The sequence below is a fragment of the Monodelphis domestica genome, chromosome 1 (assembly GCF_027887165.1).
Source record: "Monodelphis domestica isolate mMonDom1 chromosome 1, mMonDom1.pri, whole genome shotgun sequence".
In the NCBI taxonomy this organism is placed as follows: domain Eukaryota; kingdom Metazoa; phylum Chordata; class Mammalia; order Didelphimorphia; family Didelphidae; genus Monodelphis; species Monodelphis domestica.
The window spans coordinates 304,211,373-304,223,692 of NC_077227.1; the positions used below are offsets into that span (position 1 = coordinate 304,211,373).

The 12,320-nt window shown below is 36.4% G+C and overlaps 2 gene segments (V, D, J or C); both read right to left on the minus strand.

Annotated features, from left to right (window-relative positions):
- Positions 1-12,320, minus strand: part of LOC103105694 (immunoglobulin alpha-2 heavy chain-like) — a 311,264-nt gene that overhangs the window by 281,096 nt on the left and 17,848 nt on the right.
- Positions 1-12,320, minus strand: part of LOC103103780 (immunoglobulin heavy constant gamma 1-like) — a 349,593-nt gene that overhangs the window by 204,313 nt on the left and 132,960 nt on the right.

A 12,320-nucleotide genomic window follows, 5' to 3' on the forward strand; every position in this document is an offset into this window, starting at 1 on the left:
TCACTGATGGTTCTCGTTTCATGAGGGGTGGCATATGTTACACTGGAGCTGCTATAGTCACAGAATTTGCTACTTTGTGGTTAGCTTCACTGCCCTCAAATGTAAGTGCTCCAAATGCAGAACTGATAACTCTAAAACATCCCTGTATAATTGCCAAAGGTAAGAAGGAAACTATTTATACAGACTCTAGATATGCATTTGGAATATGACAGGCTATGGCTTCAAAGGGAATTTTTAACATCAGCTGGAAAATGTATAGCAAATATAGAAATAATTAATGAGGTTCTTTCTGCCCCCCTTCAGCTTCCTGAAGCTCTAGCTGTAGTTCATTGTTCTGCCCATACAGATGGCACTGACTCTATCTCTAGAAGGAATGAACAGTCAAATATCACTGCAAAGCTAGCAGTCTAAGAAGGACCTGAGTTAATTTTAACATTGGCAACTAGTGATGAAATCTGTCCCTTTCTTATAATGAACAGGAAGTGAAAAAGGGAAGCATAATTTTAAAGTATAATTGATAAATGGAATATGGGTATCATCTGAAGGAAAACCCCTACTCCCTAGAAGTTTGTATCACCAAATATACCAATCCATTCACAAAAATGGTCACTTTGGTAGCCAGGGCATTGTGGATTCTGTTAAAAGAGTATGGACAGTTCCTGACATAACTACCAAAGCCTCTAAAGTATGTACAGTCTGACCTACCTGCCAACCATTTAATCAGAACTCCTATCATGGCAAAGTTTTTGGTGGGTGTCCTCTGGCTTAAATACCTTTTGAACATCTTCAAATTGATTTTATCACTATGCCAAAAGCTGGACAGTATAGATTTTGCCTGGTCATAGTAGATCAGCTGACCAGATGGCCTGAAACATTTCCTACTTCTTGAGCAACAGTGGCTTTTGTTGCCAAGGTGCTCTTAAAAGAAATTATTCCTCGCTTTGGTCTGCCAGCATGACTTGATTCAGACAAGGTAACTCATTTCACCTATTCAGTTTTGTCTCAGATATATTCTTGTTTGGGGATAACTCCCAAATTCCATGTACCATACCATCCCCAGAGCTCAGGCCAGGTTGAGAGAATGAATAGAGATCTTAAAAGTATAATTGGAAAATTGTGTATGGAGATTCACTTAAAATGGCCTGAAATTCTCCCCCTGGCCCTCTTTTATCTTTGAAGCAGGTCCAGGGGAGATCTATACTTCTCACCAGTTAAGATGATTTTTGAACATCTCCTTATGCAGACTAAACCTTTCTCTCCCTCATACACATCATTACTAGGGGGAGACATTTCTATTGCTTCATATATACAGGATTTATAGATCAAATTGCGAGAATTTCATGAATCTGAAACTGCTGTACAAGCAGGACCTATAGACTTCTCACTCCGTGACTTGCACCCAGATGACAACTTCCAGCACACTGGGGCAACTCAGCCTGCCTGGGAAGGTCCATTCCAAGTCCTCTTAACCTCTCCAACAGCTATCAAAACTGGAGAAAAGGATCCATTGCTCACATGTAAAGTGAGCATCTTCTATAGTTATCAGTGACTGTATCCTATCATGCTTATTATATTTGCTGATTATTTGTTTTAAGATTTAATTTTTAAGTTTATTATATTAATTTAATCTATAATGTTCTATTACACTATGTCACTTTCTGTTACTGTGTTTTGGCAATTAGCTACATATATTATGTTGTACTGTCCTATGTCTGGACTGGAGAAAATACTATTATAAAGGTCTATAAATTAGTTGAACAAAATCTGTATTAGTAACCTTTAGAGAAGTTGATGTGCTCTTGTGATTTGGGGAATTTTGGTACTTCTTTGCATGTGCATTAGCTGCTGTACTACTGTTTTAAAATGCTGTACTTGGTAAAAAAATTATGTACACTCACACTATGGATCATGGTTAAGTTAAAAAGGAAATGGATCCATTTTTGGGTGAGAAACCTTTGTATTGTGCCTCCCCTTGACTAAAATAGTGTGTCATTGATTGTGAACTATATGTATATATACATATATATTTTTAAATTTTTATTATTGTTTTCCTTATATGTGCAATAGAGTTTTTGAGTATTCTTTTTTCCTTCATTTTTTGTACTTGAAGCATATGTTACCAGGATGAATTATTTTTTGATTTTGTACTATGATAAGTTTAAAATGTCCATTAGCCCTGATGTCAATGCCCACCCAAAAGATTTAGACTTGGAAATCTACTATGGATTGTTAATGATGGGACTTTGATAAATGATTGTCTCTGATTCAAGAAGAAGGGATCACAAAAGAGCTACTCCACAGTGCCTAGGAGCACAAGGTCAAGGAGACCAACCAATCCTGGTGGGACTGATGAAATTCTGAGCCAAGAGAGGGGACGTGAACTTATTTAGGGATTTGAAAAAGCAGTTTTTTGCAAGTCAGATGCAGGATTCCCTCGTGCCAGATTCAGACATCTGCCAAGTACCTCAGTTTGGCTGCCATTTTGGCTCCCCTATCCCTGCGAACAAAGGTACAATCAGACCAGGGAATGATATTTCCCTTTCTGCTTCAAAATCTAGTCCCTTTTCTCTCTCTTTCATAGTAGGGCAATTTTCTGTAGTTCTGGCTGCTGATTGGGTAAGTGCATAATTGCTACTATGGGTCTGTGGGTCCTGATTTAATCAGTCCCTGATTGAAGGACCTGTTATAGACTTGTTTTTCCTTACTTAAAATTTTTACACACAAGACTCTGATATTTTATGTTTCATCCAAAAGTTACTTTTGTCTTTGTTTTTTTTTAATGATTTTGATTTCCTTTTGACAATGGATTCATATACCTCATAACTCAGCCATGTATTCCAGGGTGATCTGTGTCAATATCCTCCTCAGGAGAAATTGTATTATTGTCATAAAATTCTATATTTATAAATTTTTTTCACGTTTGAATGTAATTTTAGGATAAGAAACTTGCTACCTCCCTGAATCAAGAAAGTGAACTGTTTGGAGAAGGAGTCATGGAATTCCTGCAGAAATCACACACTGCACCAAAAGATCCAGAGTGAACTTTGGGATATAGTAAAACTGAACTATAAAGGTTGAATACATTTATTTTGAATGTACCGTCATATGCAAAAGGGGACTGCCCCTTAATTGGCTTTTTGTCAATGCACCTAGCAATCATTAGTTTTGTTCTTTTTCTTTTTTATTTCCTTTTATCCCCAAATTATTGTAATTCCCCCTTAGAAAGTATAATATTGTATGTGTTAAATCTTTTTTAACTCTAGTTAAAATTTTTAGAGATATAAATTGGTTATGTGAAATGATTCATTGTAGAAACTAGGCATGTAAATCTGGGAGATTTCTATATGCTCGTTTCACGATGGAATCACGGTGGGGGGGGATTGCATAATTAGAATCCTCTCCCAAAGAACTATCTTGCCCAGCTTCCCATGTTCTTTCTCATGTTATATGCTAACATGGGGAGGATATAAGTCTTATGTAGCCCCACCTCTAGCTTTCTCCCCACCTGACCATGGTTTGTGGAGGTGGGGGGAATGCCAGGCAGGAGAATTTTTCTCATGTGTCTTTTACTCAGGTTTTAACTTTTGTTCTTGTATTTTTCTACTTCAAGTGATTTATTAATGTCTTATAAAATATAATACTTGGAGTTATATTATTGGATATTAATTTTAATATTAAATTTTCCATTTTATCTTCCTTCCTTCTTCCCTACCCACTCCTGGAACTGACAAGCAATTCAATTTGAGTTATACACTTTAAAACACAATACTTATTTCCAGATTATTCATTTTTGTAAGCAAATAATCTTATAAAACTAAAACCCCAACACATATCCAAATAAACAAGTGATAAATCATATTTTCATCTGTATTTCTATTCTAACAGTTCTGTCTCTAAAGGTGGATGGCATTCTTTTTTCATACGTTCTTAAAATTGTATGGGATTGCTATATTACTGTTAGTAGAAAAGTCTATCACATTTGATTGTTTCACAATAAAACAGTTACTGTGCAACATGCTCTCCTGATTCTGCTTATTTCACTCTGCATTACTTCATGTAAGTCTCTCCAGCTCTTTCTGAAATCATCCTATTCACCATTTCTTATTATACAATAGTGTTCCATCACTATCATATACTACAATTTGTTTAGCCATTTCACAATTGAGGGACATCCTTTTAGTTTCCAATTCTTTGCCACCACAAAAAGAGCAGCTATAAATATTTTTGAACAAATAGGTCCTTTCCCTTAAAGAAAATCTCTCTGGGATATAGACCTAGTAGTGGTATTATTGGATCAAAAGATATGTACTCTTTTATAGCCCTTGTCATAATTCCAAATTGCCCTCCAGAATGGTTAGTGTCTGTTCACAACTCCACCAGTCCACAACTCCTTGATTGTCATATTGGCCAGTCTGATAGGTGTGAGGTGGTACCTCAGAGTTGTTTTAATTTGCATTTCCCTAATCAAAAAAGATTCAGAACATTTTTGTATGATTATTGACAGCTTTTATATCTTCACCTATTCATATCCTTTGATCATTTAACAACTGGGGAATGACTTGGCTTCTTATAAATTTGACTTTGTTCTTTATATATTTGAGAAATGAGACCATCAGAAAATTTTGTTATAAAATTTTTTTCTCTCTGTTGTTTCCATTCTACTCTTATGTGCATTGGTTTTGTTTATACAAAAACTTTAAAATATAATAAAAATTATTTTACATCTTGTAAGGTTCTATATCTTTTGTTTAGTCATGAATTCTTCTCTTCTTCATAGATCTGACAGATAAACTATTCTATGTTTCTCTAATTTACTTTTAATATCATTCTTTATGTTTAAATCATTTTGACTATATCTTGTCATAGGGTGTAAGATATTGATCCAAACCTAATTTCTGCCATACTTTTTTCCAATTTTCCCAGCAGTTTTTATCAGATAGTGTGTTCTTATCACAAAATCTTGGATCTGTTTCAATTTTCCAGTTACAAAAAATTCTTTGGCAGTTATTGCTATAATGGGATGAAAGCTATAGAAATATGGGTAAAATTATAATTTTTAAAACTAGAGAATAATTTCAGTAGTTTAGGACTGACAAAGTAAATCAAAAGGAAAGAAAATATTAAATGCATACGTAGGACTTCTATGTCTCCTCATTAGGGGAGGATTAGCATGTGAAGATGGGATTCCTGTCCCTTGCCCATTTTTAGATTTAATCACCAAAATCATATAATCACTTACCCTTATGTGGGGAGGTCTGTGATCTGCATGTGTGATAGTGGGTGATGAATCAGAACCCACTGACTGCCCCTGGGCAGATCTAAACAGAGCTTTAGCTGTAATTGGTCCCTGAAAGGAAGTCACAGGCAGTGACAAAACAGAATGGTCTTTAAAAATGCCAAGAATTTCCTGTGACAAGGTCTTTTGCCTTGAATTTGACCCCGTAGGAGCTCTGACTGAGGACTGCTTCTACCACATGTGTGAGTGAGAAAAGCTGACTCCTTTCCCTGGTTTGTTCTGAGATGTACTAGCTTCTGCTAAAACCACTCCAGCTGAGGACCTTGGACAGCTCCTAGTTTCCCTTAGAACTACCACATGGGTGAGTGAAAAAGGCTAACTCCTTTCCTGGATTTTTTGAAGGGACTAGCCTCAGGAGAGTCCTCCCCTCTTGAGAAAAGGCTTCTTGACTGAAGCTCTTGCTTTATTTGTCCCCAGGCCCTCTACTCAAGGCTGAGGCCCCTCTGACTGAGTTCTAATTAGCCCTGCCTGGGTGAGTAGAGCAAAAATACTTAGTGTATTAGGTTAGATTTGCCCTATCCTCTCTCTGATTTTCTTACTTTCACTCTTTCTATATTTTATAAATAAATTGCTAAAAAGTTATTTGGAATTGATTAAATTCCTGGCTACCATACTCTTAAATAATCTAGTTCAACCTTTTATATTTACTCCTTACACATTTCTCCCCTTCTGATTCTTTGGGAAATCAACCTGTTAAGTCTTTCTACTCTTGGTTCTCCAGGAGATGAACATGTCAGCCTCCCCAATGAATCATTCCACATATGCAATCTTGTAACCATGGAAAAATATTCTCAATTAATTAATTAAAAAAGAACTGCTATAAATATTTTAGAACATATAGTTTTGAACTAGAAAAAATAAAATTCATTTGGAAAAGCAAAAGATCAAGATATTGTACATTTCATGGAGGTAGTTACTACAATTTTAGGAATAAAAGAAAGAGGAAAGAAAGAAAAATGATTGATAGGGCATTGAAAAAGAGCCATTTAAGGGGCATTCCTCTTTATCATGTTTTTACAATCAGGATAAATGGAAGTCTCAGCCCTCCTCAGTTTAGTTCATTATATCCAAAAGTTCACTCTGAATCTCATGTTGTAGTGTTTGATTTCTGCAAGCATCCTTACAGCATCTTCTCCAGAAGATCTGCTTTCCTGGCCCAAGGTATTGAAAATTATCTTTTCCTACAATTACTTTAAAAGTTCTTAGACTGTGAAGGACTAAACCATGATCAGGAAATCTCCAACATAACCTAACCATGAGAGAATCATTGTGAAAATGCTATCCACAGCTAAAGATGGAACTGTTGGTATTTGTGTGTAGATCAAAGCCTACCATCTTCCATTGTATTTCCTTCATGAGATTTCTGTTATATGTGATATAAATCTTCTATCACAACATGAGTATTATGGAAACCTGTACTACATGAAAGCCTTGGTATAACAACAAAAAAATAAAACAACTTTTTGAAAAAAAAATCATATACATAACTTGTTGAGCCATTCCTGAATTGATGGATTTCCCTTTAGTTTCTAGTTCTTTGTCACTACAAAAAGAACTGTTAAAAATACTTTACAACATATAATTCTTTTCCTTTTTCTTTTATCATCTTAGGAAATAAGCCCAATAGTGTTGTTACTACATTGAAATATATGCTAATGATTTAGAGCATTTTTTTCATTTAGCTAAGTATAACTTTGAAATTCTTTATCCAAAAACTGTTTATATCTTTTGGTCACTTATCAATAAGGAATGGTCCATATTCTTATCTTTTGTACAAAGTTCTCTCTCTCTTGTTTCTATATATTTTAGACATGAGACCACTATCTAAGAAACTGTCTATAAAATTTCCTTCCAACTTATTGCTTTCCTTCTAAAATAACATACATTAGTTTTATTTATACAAAAATCATTTTAGTCTAGTGTATTTGAAATTAAGCATTTTAAAATTCATAATGCTTTCTATCTCTTGCTTAATCTAGGTCAGGTATCCATTTTGATCTTATCTTGGTAAATGGTTGAAGATATTAGTCTATATCTTGTTTCTGTCAACTAGTGTTCCCAACCATTGTTTACCAAATAGCGAACTCTCAATCCCAAAACTTGGAACTTTACCTTTGCCAACCCCAAGGTTACCATAATCTTTTATGACAGTTTTTTGAGTGTCTATTTTGTTCCATTGTTTTGGTTTTCTATTTTTTAGCCAGTACCAGGTAGTTTTGATAATTGCACCTTTGTATTATAGTTTGAAATCTGGTACCACCAGAACTCCTTTCTTAACATATTTTCCATTATTTCCTTCACCATTCTTGGTTTTTTGTTTTTCCAAATGAATTTTAGTTTTTTCTAGTTGAAAACTATATGTTCTAAAATATTTATAGCAGTTCTTTTTTAAATTAATTGATTTAGAATATTTTTCCATGGTTACAAGATTTATGTTCTTTCCCTGTCCACAAGAAGACCCCAATCTGACTATGAGCTACTTTGGGGCACTCACAAGCCTCCACCTTGTGTCTTATTGAAGACTGGCAGCAAGATGGAGTCTGCCAATGAGCTTATTCCTTTGATGAAAATAAACAAGTTGAAATCACTATCTGACTGCTTATTTTAATTTAATTATAATTGGAATAAAGGAAGAACTGGTAAAGGTTAGGGAGATGTAGGTCCCCCTAATTTCCGAATCCTTTTTCAAAGGTCCATCCTCTGAGTGGACAGAATTCACCACATCTAGAAGTCCACTTTCCCTTCCCAAATCTATTGTAAAACTACTTTTCTAAATAATCTAATTACTGAAGTAAAAGATTTTTTTTGTAGGTAGGGAGAGAGGTAGAAAGGGGAAGAGAGCACTTGAGTCCAGTATCTCAATAGTTCATGGAATGAAAGTCTTCAGAGAAATTAGGCTTGTTGACAGGAACCAGTGATGTTAAGATTTCTGTCAGTGACAGAAATCCCCAAAGGTGTCTTTGAAAATGGCTCAGAGAAACAGCTCCTCCTTTCACTCCCTTCTGTGTCTCTGAACTAAAGTCCTCCTCCTCAGGAGAATTTCCTAGAAGTCCTTGTCCAGTTTCCAACTGTAGTTCCTGCCTCAGGCACTGGAGAGCTCTCAACCTTACATTTCCTCCAACAGTTCTTTTTTCCTACTCCCCATCATTACAATACCAAGAAAAATTCAAAATGGGTAAATGTCTTAAGTATAAAGAGTGAAATCTTAAATGAATTGGGAGAACATAGAATAGTCTACTTGTCAGATCTGTGGGAAAAGAAGGAATTTAAAACCTAGCAAGAGTTAGAAAACATTACAAAATATAAAATAAATGACTGATTATATCAAATTTAAAAGGTTTTGTACAAACAAAACCAATGCAACCAAAATTAAAAAGAAAGCAACAAACTGGGAGAACATTTTTATAACAAAACTCTTTGACAAAGGTTTAATTTTCCAAACATATAAGGAACTAAGTCAAATTTACAAAAAAAATCAAGCCATTTCCCAATCAACAAGTGGTCAAGGGACATGAATAGACATTTTTCACGAGATGAAATAAAAACTGTCAATAAGCACATGAAAAACGGTTCTAAATCACTCCCAGTTAGATAAGTGCAAATTAAAACTAATCTGAAGTACCACCTTCACCTATCATTTTGGCCAATATGACAGCAACGGAAAGTGACGTCCATAACCCTTCCTCATGGACCATAAACACAGAGCTTCCAGGGGACTGAAAACCAAATCTAACAACAGAACAGACCCAGGGAACCCTCTTCCTGGACCCAAATAAAAATGTAAAAACCCCCAAAAGCCTGAACTCTAGAACCTGCAGGTTTAAGGGGAAGAAAGAAGGAAGATCCTAGGATCCCTTCCCTACCTAACAGCAGCACTGAGACTCCAGGGATGGCTGGAATCTCTGGGAGGGCAAGAGTGCAAGTCTGGAGGGAGAACCTTGACAGCAAAGCTGTGCCAAGCTCAGGGCTTAAAACACAGGTGGCATAGAGGCAGCTAGAGGAGAAGCTCAGAGCAGGCATCCTAGCCTCAGCAGAAATGCTCCATCTTCCCCCCTCCCCCTTTTGAAAGTTTTGGCCTCAGGGCACATTCAGCTTTGCAGATCAACTCTGCCCTGGTTAAATCTCATGAATAAGGTCAGATAAGAAGCCTTCAGAGGGCAGAGAAGCTCAAGATCCAATACCCCTTCCCCAAATCTGAGAACCTCAATGACTGAACCCCAAGGGGCAAAGGCTACAACAAACTACAGGAAACAACCTTGATAACAGGGAAGGAAGCCCAGACCTTCTCAGCTTCTGCTGTCACCTGGGGAAAACCAGACTACCTGACCAAACAGCAGAACAAAGAAGCCCATTCAGTACAGAAAAGCCCAAACTCACAGATCCAGCAAAATATGAGAGGAGTAAGACTACAGGCAACTATAGGGGGGAAAGAAAGAGGAATGAGTAAACAACAGAAAAATAAAAAAGAAATTACAGTCGACAGCTTCCATTCATGCAATGAACAAAGAACAAATGAATCAGAAGAGGATCAAGGAACACCAAGCAAAAACGGGAACTCCAGTGAATTGGACACAGGCTTTGTAAGAACTCAAAATAAAATAAAAAAAAACAAGTAAGAGAGGCTGAAGACAACTGGGAAAAGAGCTTAAAAAGCAAAATAAATCATCTGGAAACAGAAAATAATGCCTTGAAAGCCAAAATTAATCAGCTTTCAAATGAGGCAAAGGAGATGAAAGATGAGGCAAAGAAGATGAAAGATGACCTCCAAAGAAAATCAGACCAGAAGGAGAAGGATTGTTGATTGCTTGATTGTGTATGTGTGTGTGTGTGTGCATGCATGTGTACATATACTCATGTTTTCCCCTTTTTTGACAAGTTCAGATAAAAGTTAGGTCCAAGTAACATCTATTTCCCCAAGCTTTCTTATGTTGTCATGAGTCTTTGTTGAAAAGGAAGATCCCAAGGTTTTGGCCTCAGGGCACATCCAGCAACCCAGTTGGACTTAATCCTATCAAAGCATTCCAAGGGCAGGGAAGCTCAAGCTCCCAAAGCCCTCCCCCACAGACTGCTGGACTTAATCCCATCAAAGCCTCCAGAGGGCAGGAAAACTCAAGTTCCAACACCCCAATCCCACAGACTGTACTGAAAGATTTACTGACAAAACAAGGGTGAAGGTGGGAAAGAAAAACCCAAAATCACAAAAATATGAGAGGAGCTAGAGCTCAGAGAACTGCAGGAAGTAAAGACGGGAAATATGAGCAAACAACAGGAAAGGAATAAAGAAATTACAATAGACAGCTTCTATACAGGCATGAAGAAAGAGCAAATGGAACAGAGAAGGATGAGAGAACACCAAGTAAAAAATCAGAAATCCCAGCAAATTGGATACAGGCTCTAGAAGAACTCAAAATACAATTCAAAACACAATTAAGAGAAGCTGAAGACAACTGGGAAAATAACTTAAAAACTAAGGTAAATCATCTGGAAACAGAAGCATTTTAACTAAAACAAGAAAATAGTGTCTTGAAAGCCAAAATAAACCAGCTTGAAAATGAGGCAAAGGAGATGAAAGATGAGGAAAAGAAGATGAAAGATGAGTCAAAGGAGAGGACAGATGATCTCCAAAGAAAATCAGACAAGATGGAGAAGGATGACCAAAAAGCCAGGGATGAAATCCAGTCTTTAAAAACCAGAATACAACAACTAGAATCAAGTGACTTTACAAGGCAGCAGAAAACTATAAAATGAAATCAAAAGAATGAAAAAATCGAGGACTGATACACTGTGGTACAATCAAATGTAATGGCCTTCTCCATTAGTGGAAATGCAATGATCCTGAACAACTGGGAGGTATCTTCAAGAAAAAAACATTATCTACATTCAGAGGAAAAACTGTGGGAGTAGAAACATGGAAGAAAAAGAACTGCTTGAATACATGGGTTGATGGGATATGGCTGGGGATGTAGACTCTAAAGGAACATACTAATGAAAACAGCAACAACATGGAAATAGGTTCTAATCAAGGTCACATTTAACACTGAATGAAATTGCACTATGGCTGCGGGAAGAGTGGGTGTAGGGGAGGAAGGGAAATAATGTGATTCTTGTAATCAAGGAATAATGTTCTAATTTGATTAAATAAATTAATTAAAGAGCAATAAATGAATAAACAAACAAACAAATTAATAAATTTAAATAAAAAATACTGAAGAGCACTAGGCCCAGATCAAAGCCTTGGGATACTCTATGTAGTATGGAGACCATCTTTCATGTTGACATTAAACCATGAATAAATACTTTGGGTACCTAGTCATCAATCTGTTTCAAATTAATCTAATTATGTATCTGGGCTAAATCTAGTCTATGATTATTATGAAAGACTTTATTTAAATGCTGCATTGAAATTCAAGTATACTATACTGTCATTCACCCCATTTATTAGAGTAATACTTCTATCAAAAAGGAATGAAATTATCATGACAGGACCAGTTCTTGGTGAATCCATCCATACTGTTTCCTAGTAATTAATGTCCTTTTCCATTTTTAAGTGCTAAAAATCTATCTACTTAGTGATCCACCCTGGAATTTTATCAGATGTTGACATTCTAGACTTATGCTGACAAACCTATGGCACGTGTGTTGGAGCATGCCAGATGTGGCTGCTCCCTTCTCCCTCTCCAATGAGCCTGAAAACATTTCTCACGTGACTTGCCCCTCTGCTCATCAGTCCAATGGGAGCCCTTTCTCCCTCCCCCATTTGGGGTAAGGGGTGTGGGGGTGGGGTGGCTCACATGTGGTGTAAGGGTTGGAGTTTGGGCACTTGGACACTAAACAGTTTTCCATCACTGTGCTAGATCATGGAAGATGGGACATTTGTTTGTATCTAGTACTGTGGTAATTCTCATAGTTACTTGGCTTCCTCAAAGATCAGTGGCAGTGGCTCAGTAACCATATCCAGCAATTCTTTTGTAGCTAATTTTGGTTTCCCTTTGATAAATAACATGACAATCATTGTTCAATTCTT